Source organism: Excalfactoria chinensis, chromosome 7 (genome assembly GCF_039878825.1).
Source record: "Excalfactoria chinensis isolate bCotChi1 chromosome 7, bCotChi1.hap2, whole genome shotgun sequence".
In the NCBI taxonomy this organism is placed as follows: Eukaryota; Metazoa; Chordata; class Aves; order Galliformes; family Phasianidae; genus Excalfactoria; species Excalfactoria chinensis.
Window position 1 is genome coordinate 15,328,148 of NC_092831.1, and position 14,366 is coordinate 15,342,513.

General features: G+C 38.9%; 1 long non-coding RNA gene across 1 annotated transcript; it reads right to left on the bottom strand.

The window, feature by feature from the left end:
* Positions 1–5,290: 5,290 nt before the first annotated feature.
* LOC140255143 (uncharacterized) lies at positions 5,291–7,978 on the bottom strand. The gene is made up of 3 exons (XR_011904412.1): positions 7,600–7,978; positions 6,733–6,879; positions 5,291–5,404 (listed from the first exon to the last, which is right to left on the bottom strand). It is a non-coding gene; the product is annotated as an uncharacterized lncRNA (long non-coding RNA).
* Between the last annotated feature and the right edge of the window lie 6,388 nt (positions 7,979–14,366).

The window sequence follows — 14,366 nt, forward strand, 5'->3', positions numbered from 1 at the left end:
ATAAATGTCTCCCTAGACTTTTAATTGTTAGTCAAGCATCATGTTGCTTGGTCTGTGATTATTCTATAAAGAGTTCAACAGTATTATCTACTATACAATACGCACCTTATAAGCAGCAGTTAACATTGCATTTCAATATGGTGAGGAAAAAAGGACGCAGTATGATCTGAAGAGGCTTTTTAAGTCAAGTCAAAGAGCTTTATGGTGAAGAAACACAATTGCTTTCTGTAATCAAAAATATATGTAATAACTTATATTTTTGCATACATAAATAATTGATTGTATTTTTTTTTTCTCAGATTACTGTGAATCAACAGAGAAATCTTGGGTTGTTTACAGCACTCTAGATAATGTATAAATGAGGAGACAGGCATGATCTTTGTTAGCAGAGCTTGTGATCTGAGCAGGATATAGACGGGTCTGTTTAGATAGATATAATATACTATGTAGTCTAAAGGTCCAATGTTAAAAGTATTAAAATAATATTGGACTGTTTTATTGTTTTGTTTTGCATTCTGGAAAAAATAACATGGTATTCAAGGTAATATACTGGCAAAGATATCTAGCCCTGGATGTCCTTGTAACTGCACATAGTTCTGCATTACATTAGAAAAATGCTTTATATTTCAGTTTGTTTTTACAGCGTAAAATTCATGCTTGTGTATAGGAACCAAACATGGCCTATGGCCCACTTAAATTCCACTCAAGCTGTATTTGGAAGCTTAAGTGGGGCTTATATAGTGAATAGGACTTTCCCTGGCACTTTGATCCATGATGGATTTCTCTTGTTGTAGCAGTGGTGACACAATTCATGTGTTTTATAATGACACCAGATTTATGAAAACCTGTCATGGTCAAAAGCAGTCACATGCACCAAAAAAAAACAAACAAACAAAAACCAAAAACCTGGTGCTGCATCAGTAGCAATGCTGGAAGAATTACACATATATTACAGCTTGGTTTAACGTCACTAGATCTCTAACAACAGATAACTGACGGTCATATTATTACCGGGAGTTGCCTGTCATCCCCCTCCTCTTCCTCATTCACCAAATTCTGTTTAATTGCATACATTGACAACTAGACTTTGAAATATGGTTAGCAATCAACCGCTTCCTTCTGTAAGGTAAAATATCAGTGAATTTCTATACCATTTTGTTTCTGTGATTGTAGCTTTGATGGCAAACTGGTGCCTACAGCACATACTCATGCTAACAAGATATATCTCCATGGCAGAAATTCTGTATTGTTACTATATACTATAATACATAGTATATAAAATTATAATAAATATTATAAAATAATAAATTTATAATAGACATTATAAAATATAATAAATATATATAAACTATAATAAAATTATTAATTACTATAATGAATAATTTGTGAGGAACTGCATGGATATACTATATTTATATACATTACTACATGTAACCATCTACACACATTGTATTATTTAATATATAACATATATTTATTTGTAGGTATTTTTTATAATGCACAGAATATAAAATGCATAGAAATTGATTCTTACATGTTTTTTATATATAGTATTATGTATATAAATAAAATGTATGGTAATAAATTACATTCATTTCATACATGGTTATAATGCATAAATTACAATATTTGACTTTTTTGTTTCTAAGACCAATTGGAAGTTTTTCAGTAGAATTTCAACTTGACTATTTAAAATTTGAGCTGTCCTCTTTCTACTAGCAGAAGAGGTCAGTCTTTCTGTTTCTTTCTGGATAACAATAAGTCAAATGTGATGAAACCCCTGTGGCTTTGTATATCACAATAAAGGAAATTGTTTTGGATAATGCACCATAGCCGAGCATATACCAATGTATGCCATACTTGGAGCATCATGTCAGTATAAAAACCAAAGTTGAGGTCATATGTGGCACAAACCACTCCTTTTGGAAAGGAAAGGTATGCTGATAAAAGACAAAGTTCTAAGTTTAATTGTATGGGATATTAGTCTGTGGCTTTTCTTCCTTATACCTTCAGGTACTCTGTCTTACCTCACCTTCAGTTTCTGGCGTACAGTTGTAGTAGTTCTATTTAGGGTTTTTTGTTTGCTTTTTAAATTGTCTCCTATGCAAATAAAATTTCATAAACATCAGAAAAAAATATTTTAGCTTGAACAAAAAACTTTTTGAGCACTGGTTGGGCACTAATCATCTTCTTTATAGAAAATTTATTACGTGGCAGCTGCATATCTGTGCTTCACCTCCATCAGTACAATACAGAAAGAATCAGACCTATTTGGATCAATAGATAGGTAGAAAACCATCCGTAAAGACAAAAAGGGAGCAGATGCAAAAGCAGCTGATTCATCTCCCCCCTTAAAATAACTGTTTTTGTTATGGAAATGCCCTGTGAAGGAACTGTGAGGGATGAACCTAAATAAAACTTACTCAGTAGTGGATATGGAAATCTGAGCATAAGCTTCAGCAAATAACATTGATGCCTATATTATTTGCATCTGTGACAGTAACATAAATACCTAATGCTGTTTTTAGTGTTTTATTTTTCCAATATGTTGTATTCCTAATGTTCAGTAAAAAATAAATTACAAATAAGTAAAGGCTTTCATTATCAGTGGAATGACAGTACAATGTAATTATCATGTCAGGCGCCACAGCATTTTGCAGTAGCAGTAAATAATTTATGTCATCATTGCACATTTTTTTTAATAAAAACTACTATTTTTAAATGCACATTAGTGTCATGAAGACATCGCACTACACACTACCTTGCAAGGTACATTTTACATAGTGATACAGTGGGGACCACAGAAGTATTCATTCACATATCTTCAGACATAGGTGAGACCCAAATGCTATCAGTGGGGTTTGCTTGGTAAAATTCTAGTTCCATTGAAGGCAGTCCTCCCTTTGATTTCAGTAAGGTGCAACTTTCACCAACTGTTTTCACACTGGGCCATGGGACAGTGCTAACATAAGGCATCAAAAAAAAAAAAGGACTTCTGGTCAATCAGGTTTTAGTACAGATCTTACAGTCTGAGAGATAAAGTAAATCAGTGTGGATCAAACCTCTTCTGAGGGGATCTTAAAGGTCAAGTTGATGGTCAAGTCATTGTGATTGCTTAACTCTTCAACTCCGTGTAGAGACTTGCTGATTATCATGCTGGTTTTGGAGAGTTGAGTAGGACAGGCCTAAGTCCACTAGATTAATCCACAGAGGTGATTCTGCTGTGCTCAGACATTAACCCTCTCATACAGAGTCTGAACTGAATGTAGGACTTCTCATATTATAGTCTTAAGCAGTTTTTCATCTGTTAGTGAGATTTGTTATAAAATTGCAGCATTATGTTAATGTCATAAATAAAATTAAGTATGAAAGCCTACTGTTAAAATGGATTCTGTTGCCATGCAATTCTATGAACAGTCCATATTGTAAGACAGAAGTCATAACTTGTTGAAAAATTGCCATTGTTAAATCAAAATACAATGTATAGATTAAGATTAATGAAAAAGGCCTAGTTTTTTTCCCCCCAACTTCTTTATACTGTGAAGGGCAATGGAAGCTGGCCCCAGCCTGCATCAGCAGTCTCAAGCACATTCTTCAGAAGGTATCCAGTATTAGAGCTGTACAGATGGCAGGAAGGAAGGTGTAGCATTCTTTGTTCTGTGTAAGAAAGAGCAAGAATATTTGGCATACAGAATTTTTCTCTGTCTCAATAACAGAGTATATATCCCAGACCATAACAGCATGTGTTGTTTTGTTTTGCTTTTCTTATTTCAAGAAAAATAAGAGGAAAAGGGAAGATAAAATTACACAGGAGGCTAAATGGCCTTCACAGAAAAAAAAAAGAAAAAAAAAAAAGCTTTGTACAAAAACAAAAAAAAAAAACAAAAAACAAACAAACAAAAAAAAAACAACAGTGATCCTAATGCATTTATATGCTAAAGTGGTTATTTACCACATTCCCTTTTAATTTCTTTTTCCCTTTTCCCCAGAGGAAGGAAATACAAATATACAAGCATATTCAAATATGTAAAAACAATTTGTCTCAGAAAGTCAATGCTTCTCTACATATTCTTATAAAGTAAGAGAGAAGAGAAAGATGCTAGTGTGTCAAGAATGTAATAAAGCATAATTAATTAAATAAGTAATATGTAACAGATAAATAGAAAATGCTCTGAAATTTTTCACAGTACACAGAAGTGAACTCACCATTCAGTCCCTGTCCCTCTTGAGAACTGGTACAAAGCACCAAGCAGCTCTCAGCTGGAGACAGGTCTTGTGCTTACTTTGCAAGTCATGTGTTTGTGCTGTTTGGTCAGATAATAGCACAAACTCCTTATAGGTCTCTTTTTCTCTTATCTCAGAACAAATCTGTTTTCTTACCTTGTCCTGTTATAAATAAGTATCATGGATGACAAATAAGTCATTATTATCAAAAACCAATACAAATTCTTGGTTGAAAGTTCCATCTGGCTTATCTGGCATGAGATCAATTTGATGATTATGACACAAGCTTTACTGACATCAAAGTCACGTGAACTCTTTAAATTTCTGAAAGAAGAAAGCAGTAACCATGGACTAGATATGCAGCCATATAATGGCTGTTATTTCTCCATGCAAAGTATTTTAATAACTAATCATACTATGATAACTGCAAATTTAAAAACAAAACAAAACATTAAGTTCATTGAGCACAGTTTGTCAGTACTGATGCATGAGTACAGAGCTCTGAAGCTTTGGGTTGACTCTTCACGTTTGAAAAGATGTCATGTGTTCTGCAGAGATGACTGAGAATCAGTAAAGAAAACCATTGTGAATTTTAAATCATGGAGACTTGTCTAGACTGTGCAAGTCCAAGAAAATAAAGATAAATAATAAACTAAGTGTTTTGAAATCACAGGCAAGGTTAAGTTTAGGTTTTGTTTTCATTATGCAAAATCTACATGTGAAGAAGAAAGCCTTTTTTTGTTTTGTTTTGTTTACCCTAACTGCTGTCTTTATCCTGTATAAAGGAGATTTCATCAAGTAGTAGGTTAGTGTTATTTACTTGTGAGATAGTACACAGGAGTAAAGGATTCTTCAATAGACCTTTTACCTGATTCCACTGCTACATATTCCTGAGGAAAAAAGAAAAGAAAAGAAAAGAAAAGAAAAGAAAAGAAAAGAAAAGAAAAGAAAAGAAAAGAAAAGAAAAGAAAAGAAAAGAAAAGAAAAGAAAAGAAAAAAACTGTCTATGAGAATAAATTAGCAGGCAACTATTTATCTTGATGCAGAGAACAAGTAGAGCTTCTCACCCTCACTCTTCAAGTCCCACATAACAGAGTCTCTGTAGCCTCAGCTGGAGGAACTGCTCTGCTCTTCATTGCCACAGTTCAAAGAGATGCAGCTGTCAGGTCCGTAAAGCACACTGAGAATGGAAACGGTCAAGAAAAATGTTTCCCATACAGATAGAGGTCATTATTTTAGTGACTCAAGAGCTGCCACTTCAAAACACACTGGTATCCTGTATATTTCTGCCTCACTGTATCATCACAAATACCTTTAACTAAGAGCTGAGCAGTGACATTATTAACACAAAAGGAGGATAGGAACCCTACAATGCTGACTGCACTTACGAGAAATAGTCTGTATATGGATTTTGTTGCACTACCAAATCAAAACTATTACCTCAATGAGCTTGGCAAGTGTTTCAAAACAGGGAGTCCAAGGTAAACTACATCTTGTCTCCACTTGCCCTTGCTCTCTGGCTTTGCTTTCTCCAAGAATCCTTGTGAGAAGGAGGAATTTTGTCTGCATTAGACAGAAACTGCACAAAATAGGAAGAACTTAGCCCTCACTGCAGGGAGCGTGACACACCACAGTACAAGCATGGCCATTGCAGAAATTCAGCTTCCCTAGAATTGCTTGTAGTCTGAATCTGAATGCAAAGCTACTTCCCACAGGATAAAGCTGAAGAGAAATGACTTGCAGATGGATTGTCTGCTATATTCAGTACAGTTCCAACTGCAAGTCATCTTTTCAGACTCCCTCATGGGTACCCTTAGACCAAAGCTTGGCATCTCAACTGAAGGCTTTGTAATTAATAAATAAATAAATAAATAAAATAAAAAGTCTCAGCTGAAATTCGAGAGCTTTGCAGACTTGGTTTCATTTTGCTACTAGGATGGTTATCAGATGGGATATGAAGCTCTTTGTTATGGATGGAAGGCTAGAAATGATGTAAAACTTCTTGTCAAAAAGATTTTCCAGATTAAGTGATTTTAAACCAGATGTATATCCTTAACATTTTTCCAGATTCTAGCTTTCCATTCTTTTCCACTCTTAGTACATTAGGGCTAGGAAACCAAAACTGGTTGTGCTAGATTTGTCTTAACCTTACCTTAGGCTTTACTTGGGTTTGCTCAGAGAACTGGATGAAGGTTCAGACCAGCTGATCTCTCATTCATGAGAGTTGGCCCATCTCTAATCATAATGCTGCAAACTACCTTGACAGCTCCCACAACCAAGCTATCAACATGACCTTGTCATTTCAATTTTTCACACATTTTCTTTGCTCCCCGCCCCCTCCTTCCCTCCCCCTCCCCTCACCCTCTTCCCCCCCCCCCTCCCCCTTCCACTGCCTGTGTACCATATCACACTAAAATCTCATCTCTCCAGCCTACTGCCATGGGCTACTAATCTGTAATACAGCTCCGTTTCAGAAATGTCAAATAGGATGAAAAAGGTAAAACTCACAAAAGAGAAACTTCAGTTGGCCATCACTTACCCTGTGAAACTTTCTCTTACTCTTCACACCATGCTCCTGTCCTGCCCAGGGTCTGTGGGGTTTGGCCTTGGTCATTTGAGTGACACATGGGCAATGAGGGACTGTTAATGCAGGTTCTAAAAATGAGAGAAATAAAGGTACTGCAATCAAAAAATATTCCTCCTTTTCCAGACATAAAAAAAAAAAAAAGCCAGTTCATAAGATTATTCTTCTAAAATTCACTAATCCTTATTCGCTGTTCCTTGTTGCTAAACTCTTCCCAGTGCTTGAGAGTATCAAAAACCCACAGATTCCCCTACCTCTTCTTGCATTCACTATGACAGTAATATTCATACAATCAGGAATAAAGATCAGTAGATTATTTCTAATTTTTCATCCTGAGGTAATACAAAAATAATTAAAAGAGCAAGCTAGAGCAATTAGTGTATTAATAGAATTAATGACTTTCTTTTTGCAGGTATTTTATAGGCAGGAAATAAAAAACTAAATTTATTTGAAAAACAATTTTGAATTACTGGTGCAGTGTTAGCTGTGTATACTCCTAGTCAGTGGTCAGAGCAATCTATCAGGTTTCCAGCTCTGTCTGATCCAGCTTTTCCAAACAAAATCTGCTAGGAAAGCGATGACGTGTAATAAATATTTTTTCTAAAGCTCACACTGTGATCCATGTAGAGAACTGAGGGTCTGGCTTATGCCTGGAGCCTCCAATTTTCTGACCATTTCATTACAGTAGAAAGTAGGTACTTAAGGATGATAACTGCATCCATAGTATGCTTTATACACAGAATAAACTTTATCAGTGACTTTATACATGGCAGAAGGGAATTCTCTTTTACCTTTGTCCATTATTCTGAAGGGCCAGAACTCTTCATCTCCTGTGGGTGTAAGAAAAAACAGCTTGCCAAAGCATCAGATCAGATGTGGGTTTTCATCTCTGTCCATTTTCTCTCACATGAAAGACTTCTGGAGCAAGCAAAGCATGCTTTTGTTGACCAGAAAAGATCAAAAAGGCAGATTATTTTTGTCCTTCAGCCACTAGACTGATACTCTCAGTTCTGTTAACATTCTGCCCCCATTTGAACTGGACACTTTGGAAGTATCAATAATGCAAGTTGGAGGGCTGCACTATTACTCATCTTGTGTTTGCCTCTTCTACAAAATTAAATCAAGTCAAAATCAAAGGAGACACAATCTCAGTCATATAGGCAGAAAATCTCCTGTAGCTTTGCAGCAATTCTCAGTGAAATATTTGAAAATATTTATGTTGGCAGAAGTGACTGATCCACATTGTGAGCACAGAGTTAACAAAATACTTCTACCCTGCAGAGACATAAACAAAGTGTTGGAAAGCACTCATCATGCCATCCACCCTTCTCCTGCTTCCTTGACAGGCACATCTTCTGAAACAGAATGTTGTTTTACAGGAACATCAGAAAGTGCAAAAGTAACTAATAAAACAGTGACAGTCCCACTGTAACCACAAGGACTACAACCAGTAAACGATGCCCCCCTATTATTTATGAGTGAACAGAATATATGTAGCTATCAGAGCCCTTTCTTAACATCGCCAGTTGGGTCAAGAATAGATTCTGTAAGAGAGCTCAGTTCATTTCTCTGTCTCAGACTATTTCCATGATGAATGTTCTTACAGGATTTAGATGATTCACTGGATCAAGAACAGAAATGTCAGCTGTGACCAGCTATGTCAAATATTGTTGTTCTCTACCTTAGCTCACTGCTTTATACTCACAGTCAGCAGCAGCACTCCTATCTTCGTAATTGGCAGAATTATGTTCAGTGCATCTGTTGTTGCATGTTTTTAAGAAAATTCAAAGACACATATACTTACGTATAAAAGGATGGTGTTGAAAACACTGTAGAAATATTTACCCACAGCTGAGTTCTTAACAATTTTCTGTAAAACAAAGAAGAGTAATAACATCTTCCCATGGAGAAATATACTTGATCATAGGTTTTCTAATCTGTTGAAGAATTATGTTATGCAACAGGTACCACATGGATTCCTAGCTGCTGCTGTACTTTGACATCCCAAGCAGCAGTCAGTAACAAAGGAAACCTTCATCTGCTGCAAACCCAGCCCAGTCTGCAACTAACATTGGTTGATTGGTGGCTCAGCCTCACCCTGGGCACCTGCTCCCCTGTGCAACAGAGATAACACCACAGTTGCTGGGCTCCCCTAAGACCAACTGCAAGATTTTTGAATGCAAAACACAGGAGAAAGTCTCTTGTACTCCATTAGCCTCTCCTGCAAAGGCTTGTAATAGTCTGAATTTCAAAAGCCTCCTCTGCCCGGTTACACAGGTAGAACTGCTGGTCACTGTGGAGAAAAGATACAGGGGATTTTCAAGATACTCAAGCAAGACTTTGGCCTGATTTCAATCAAAGCTGAGAAATAAGAGCTTTTAAAGCCTGAAATTTAACTCCATTTTCTGCTTTTATACACACTTTAAATAATGAGTTTTCTTGCTGTTTTTCACTAAGGTCTGTTGCTTTCTTGCAATAAGAATGGATCTAAGAATAATGAGACACTCAGTGACATTTTCATCCCAATAAAAAAAAACCCTTGCCTCTTTCTTTCACAGTTCTCAAGTGATGCTCGCATGTATTTCAGTATCTTCTTATCATTTGCGGTTAGTTTCAGATCTCCCTCTTCACCCAGCTCATGCGCAGTCTTTCCAAACATTTTTTATAATCTTCAATGGCACTGCATGCTTCCATTTGTTTGCTTTCTTTAAAAAAAAAAAAACAACAAAAAAACAACAGTGGATGGTTCTCCATAGTGAAGATTTATAGACAAGTAAAGTAAAAACAAGCCTCTTTTATCCTTGCTTCCTTTCACACTAACAAGTGAATAGCTTAGATGTACGTTAAGTATTTGAAAGAATAATACAATTTAACCAATGTACGCTGCTTGGTGACCTAAATCACCTGCTTTCATAGACAGTTGACATTATTTACATTGGGTCTTTTATGTAGAGAGGCATTTTGAATGACCCTTCAGAGTGAATATGCGCAGTAGGAACACTATCCAGTGTATCTGCACCTACCACTTACTGTATGCCTCCAGCTACCATGTATTTTTCAACCAGGTGACTACAACTCTGATGGGAAAAAAAAGTCACTGACTCTAAGCCCATGCTGTGTACACAAACAGAACATGATTTCTTTCACTGATGAAACATATCCAGCATAACTAAACCTGAAGTCTCCTTCCAGGGAGTCAGCCATTGACAAGGGTGAAGCCAACTCTGGATAATTTCAAGGCAGACTGGAATAATCCTCCTTTTTGTTGCAGTATCTGATGAGGCCACAGACATAAAATATTTGGAGACCTGGTTGGTGTCTTTTCAGAGAAAAATATTTAAAAATGAAGCTACAGATCAGACAGCTGAGCTGACAAAGCTTATAGAAAGTGAACACAGTAAACAATTGCAAAAGTCTCCAGACGCTGCAAGACAAGAACAAATATTTTCTTCCTCAGGAAGGTAACTTGTTTTACTAATTCTTTATTTGACTATATCCCAGAGGTGTCAGATAACACAGGGAAAAAAAACAAAAAACAACAACAAACAAAATCACACAAGGATACATGTTGGTGTCAGTATGGATTTAATGGGAAATACTATCATTATAACATTATGATTTTTAAAATCATAATATTTTAAGTTGCTTTATTATTATTCTTTTTTTTTAAACTGAGACTTATACACCCACAATTCTTTGAGAATTGTTACATTGTTTTATCTTGTCTATAAACAGTTGTGAATATTATTCTGTTATTGGACATTCCATGATACAAACTGTAATATTTAGGCACCATTATTTCCTAGTTTATCCTTGCTATAAAGTCATTATCTCCAAGTGTTTACTCCATAGATCTCCAAAGAGTTAAATGTGAGGAACTCACCTAATAAACATACTTAGGTGAACCAAACCTCATATAAGACAATAAAAACCAAATAAATAAATATGGCCTGGTGATACTAGGTAGATGAGCTTTGACCTCATTGGCATTCAGAGCTAGAGGTGCCCCAGTCTCAAATCTGACAACTAAAGCACTAGTCTTAACCCCCTAGGCTGGGACATGTGTTGTCTGACCATACACAATTTTGGGATTTGGAGCCTACGAATTTAAATCACCTATATAAGTTTACAGCCAACTGTAAGGATCTAGAATACTTGAAGTAGCATCTTCAGACTCTTCTGCCTCTTTCCTACATATTATCTGACCATAACCATGCAGGACCTGTTTTTATGTTTCTTATTGTAATCGGGTTATCTAGATTTATCCGTGATAGAGGCTGCTGCCCCTAGAAGGGGAGAAATGAACAAAAACAACGGCAGCAATCTAAGGAAAGAAATTATTTTACTAAATACGAGACACAATATGATACAATATAACTACAACTACTATATCAAACAAGGCAGAGAAAAAAGAAAGAGAGAAAAAGAGTCCCGGAGAACCGGGGGCCTACTGCAATCTCTAGGCGACAGGCTGGAACGTTGCTGATAGAGCGAGACGGCAGGGATGGAGCGCTCCAAAGCGAAAGACAGGGCGAAAAGAGGGACGTTCCAGCCTGGGAGCGAGATTATATGTGTGTCCTCCTCCTCTGGTGATTCATCTCTGGCCGCGTTGTCCCCTGGGATATGTAGTTTCCTCCAAGGGCTGAGTACTCGGGATGCTGCCATTCCACAGATCTGGAGCATGAACCTTCCACACTTCCGCATACCCTCTGTTACACTTCCACATACCCTCTGTTACACTTCCACATACCCTTTGTTACACTTCCACATACCCTTTGTTACACTTCCACATACCCTCTGTTACACTTCCACATACCCTCTGTTACACTTCCACATACCCTCTGTTACACTTCCACATACCCTCTGTTACACTTTCTTATACCACCAAAACAGTTCATACCGCACATGATGTCATGATGTAGAATATTGACAGCACAAAACCATGACATTCCACCCCTTATTCTACATTATTACATCATGGTTACACAGATACATGGAATTACTGACTGCACTCCCCCAGCATCAATTTGCCCTGTGGTACACACTGAACATCCCCATCCTTCTGCATCACCCACCAGGTGCACCCAGGTCCCTGGGCAAAAACAGTTCCACGGACAGGTTTGCCATTTCCAGAGGCTGGAAGGACCCAAACAGCTTTTCCCAACATGCTCTTCACATGCACAACAGGGACTTTATCTCCTTCTATGGTGTGTAGGGGACTAGATCGGCTAGGACCATCGCGATTGACAGATCCTCTAGTATTGACCAACCAAGTGGCTTCTGCCAGGTGCTTCTCCCAGTGCTTAAATGTTCCACCACCCATTGCTTTCAACATCGTTTTTAATAACCCATTATATCGTTCAATTTTACCAGAGGCTGGTGCATGGTAGGGAATATGATAAATCCATTCAATGCCGTGCTCTTTAGCCCAAGTATTTATAAGTGAATTTTTGAAATGTGTCCCATTATCAGATTCAATTCTTTCTGGGGTGCCATGCCGCCACAGGACTTGTTTCTCAAGACCCAATATGGTGTTTCGAGCGGTGGCATGGGGTACTGGATATGTTTCAAGCCACCCAGTGGTTGCCTCTACCATGGTAAGCACATAGCATTTACCACTGCGAGATCGTGGCAAGGTGATATAATCAACCTGCCACGCCTCCCCATATTTATACTTCTGCCATCGCCCTTCCTCCCAGAGAGGTTTCATCCTCTTGGCTTGTTTAATTATAGCACACGTTTCACAATCATGAATAATTTGCGCAATAGTGTCCATAGTTAAGTCCACCCCTCGGTCTCTGGCCCACTTATATGTTGCGTCTCTTCCTTGATGGCCCGAGGTCTCATGGGCCCATCGAGCTAGAAATAGTTCGCCCTTATTCTGCCAGTCCAAGTCAATTTGAGCCACCTCAATTCTGGCTGCTTGATCTACTTGGTGGTTATTTTGTTGTTCCTCTGTTGCTCGACTCTTGGGCACGTGGGCATCTACATGACGCACCTTTAGGGCCATATTCTTTGTTCGGGCAGCGATGTCCTTCCATAGTTCAGCGGCCCAAACAGGTTTACCCTTCCGCTGCCAGTTGTTTCGTTCCCATTGCTGCAGCCATCCCCATAAGGCATTGGCCACCATCCATGAGTCAGTATAGAGGTAAAGCACTGGCCATCTCTCCCGCTCAGCAATGTCTAGGGCCAGCTGGACAGCCTTTACCTCTGCGAATTGGCTCGATTCTCCTCTTCCTTCTGTGGCCTCTGCAACTTGTCGTGTAGGGCTCCACACAGCAGCCTTCCATCTGCGATGTTTCCCAACAAGGCGGCACGATCCATCAGTGAACAGGGCAAAATTCTTTTCGTTTTCCGGAAGTTCATTGTATGGTGGGGCCTCTTTGGCGCGTGACACCTCTTCTGCTGGTGATGTTCCAAACCTTTTACCTTCAGGCCAGTCCATGATTACCTCTAAAATTCCTGGACGATTGAGGTTCCCCATTCTTGCTCGATGTGTAATCAAGGTAATCCACCTGCTCCAGGTGACATCGGTAGCATGATGGGTGGAAGGAACCTCCCCTTTGAACATCCAGTTCAGCACTGGCAGTCGAGGTGCCAGGAGGAGTTGTGTTTCAGTTCCAACTACTTCGGAAGCAGCCCGAACCCCCTCATATGCGGCTAAGATCTCCTTCTCAGTTGGAGTGTAGCACTCTTCAGACCCCTTATACGCTCGACTCCAAAATCCCAGGGGTCGGCCTCGGGTCTCTCCTGAGGCTCTTTGCCACAAACTCCAAGTGGGACCTTTCTCTCCAGCAGCAGTGTAGAGGATGTTCTTTACATCCTGTCCCGTCCGTACTGGCCCCAAGGCCACGGCACGGGCTATCTCTTGTTTTATCTGCTCAAAAGCCTGCTGCTGCTCAGGGCCCCATGTGAAATTGTTCTTTTTCCGCGTTACGTGATAAAGGGGGCTTACAATGAGGCTGTAGTTTGGAACGTGCATCCTCCAAAAGCCCACCACACCCAGGAAAGACTGTGTCTCTTTCTTGTTAGTTGGTGGAGACATGGCAGTGATTTTGTCGATCACATCTGCTGGGATGTGACGACGTCCATCCTGCCACTTGATACCTAGGAACTGAATTTCCTGGGCAGGCCCTTTTACTTTGCTTCGCTTAATAGCAAAGCCGGCTTGTAGAAGAATGTGAATTATTTGCTTTCCTTTTGTAAAAACTTCCTCTGCTGTATTGCCCCACACAATAATGTCATCAATATACTGCAGGTGTTCGGGAGCACCACCTTGTTCCAGCACAGTTTGGACCAGTCCATGGCAAATGGTTGGACTGTGTTTCCACCCCTGGGGCAAACGGTTCCAAGTATACTGAATACCCCTCCAGGTGAAGGCAAACTGTGGCCTACATTCTGCAGCCAAAGGAATGGAGAAGAAGGCATTAGCAATGTCAATGGTGGCATACCATTTGGCTGCTTTTGACTCCAGCTCGTATTGGAGTTCCAACATGTCTGGCACAGCAGCACTCAGTGGAGGTGTTACCTCATTCAGGCCACGGTAGTCTACAGTTAG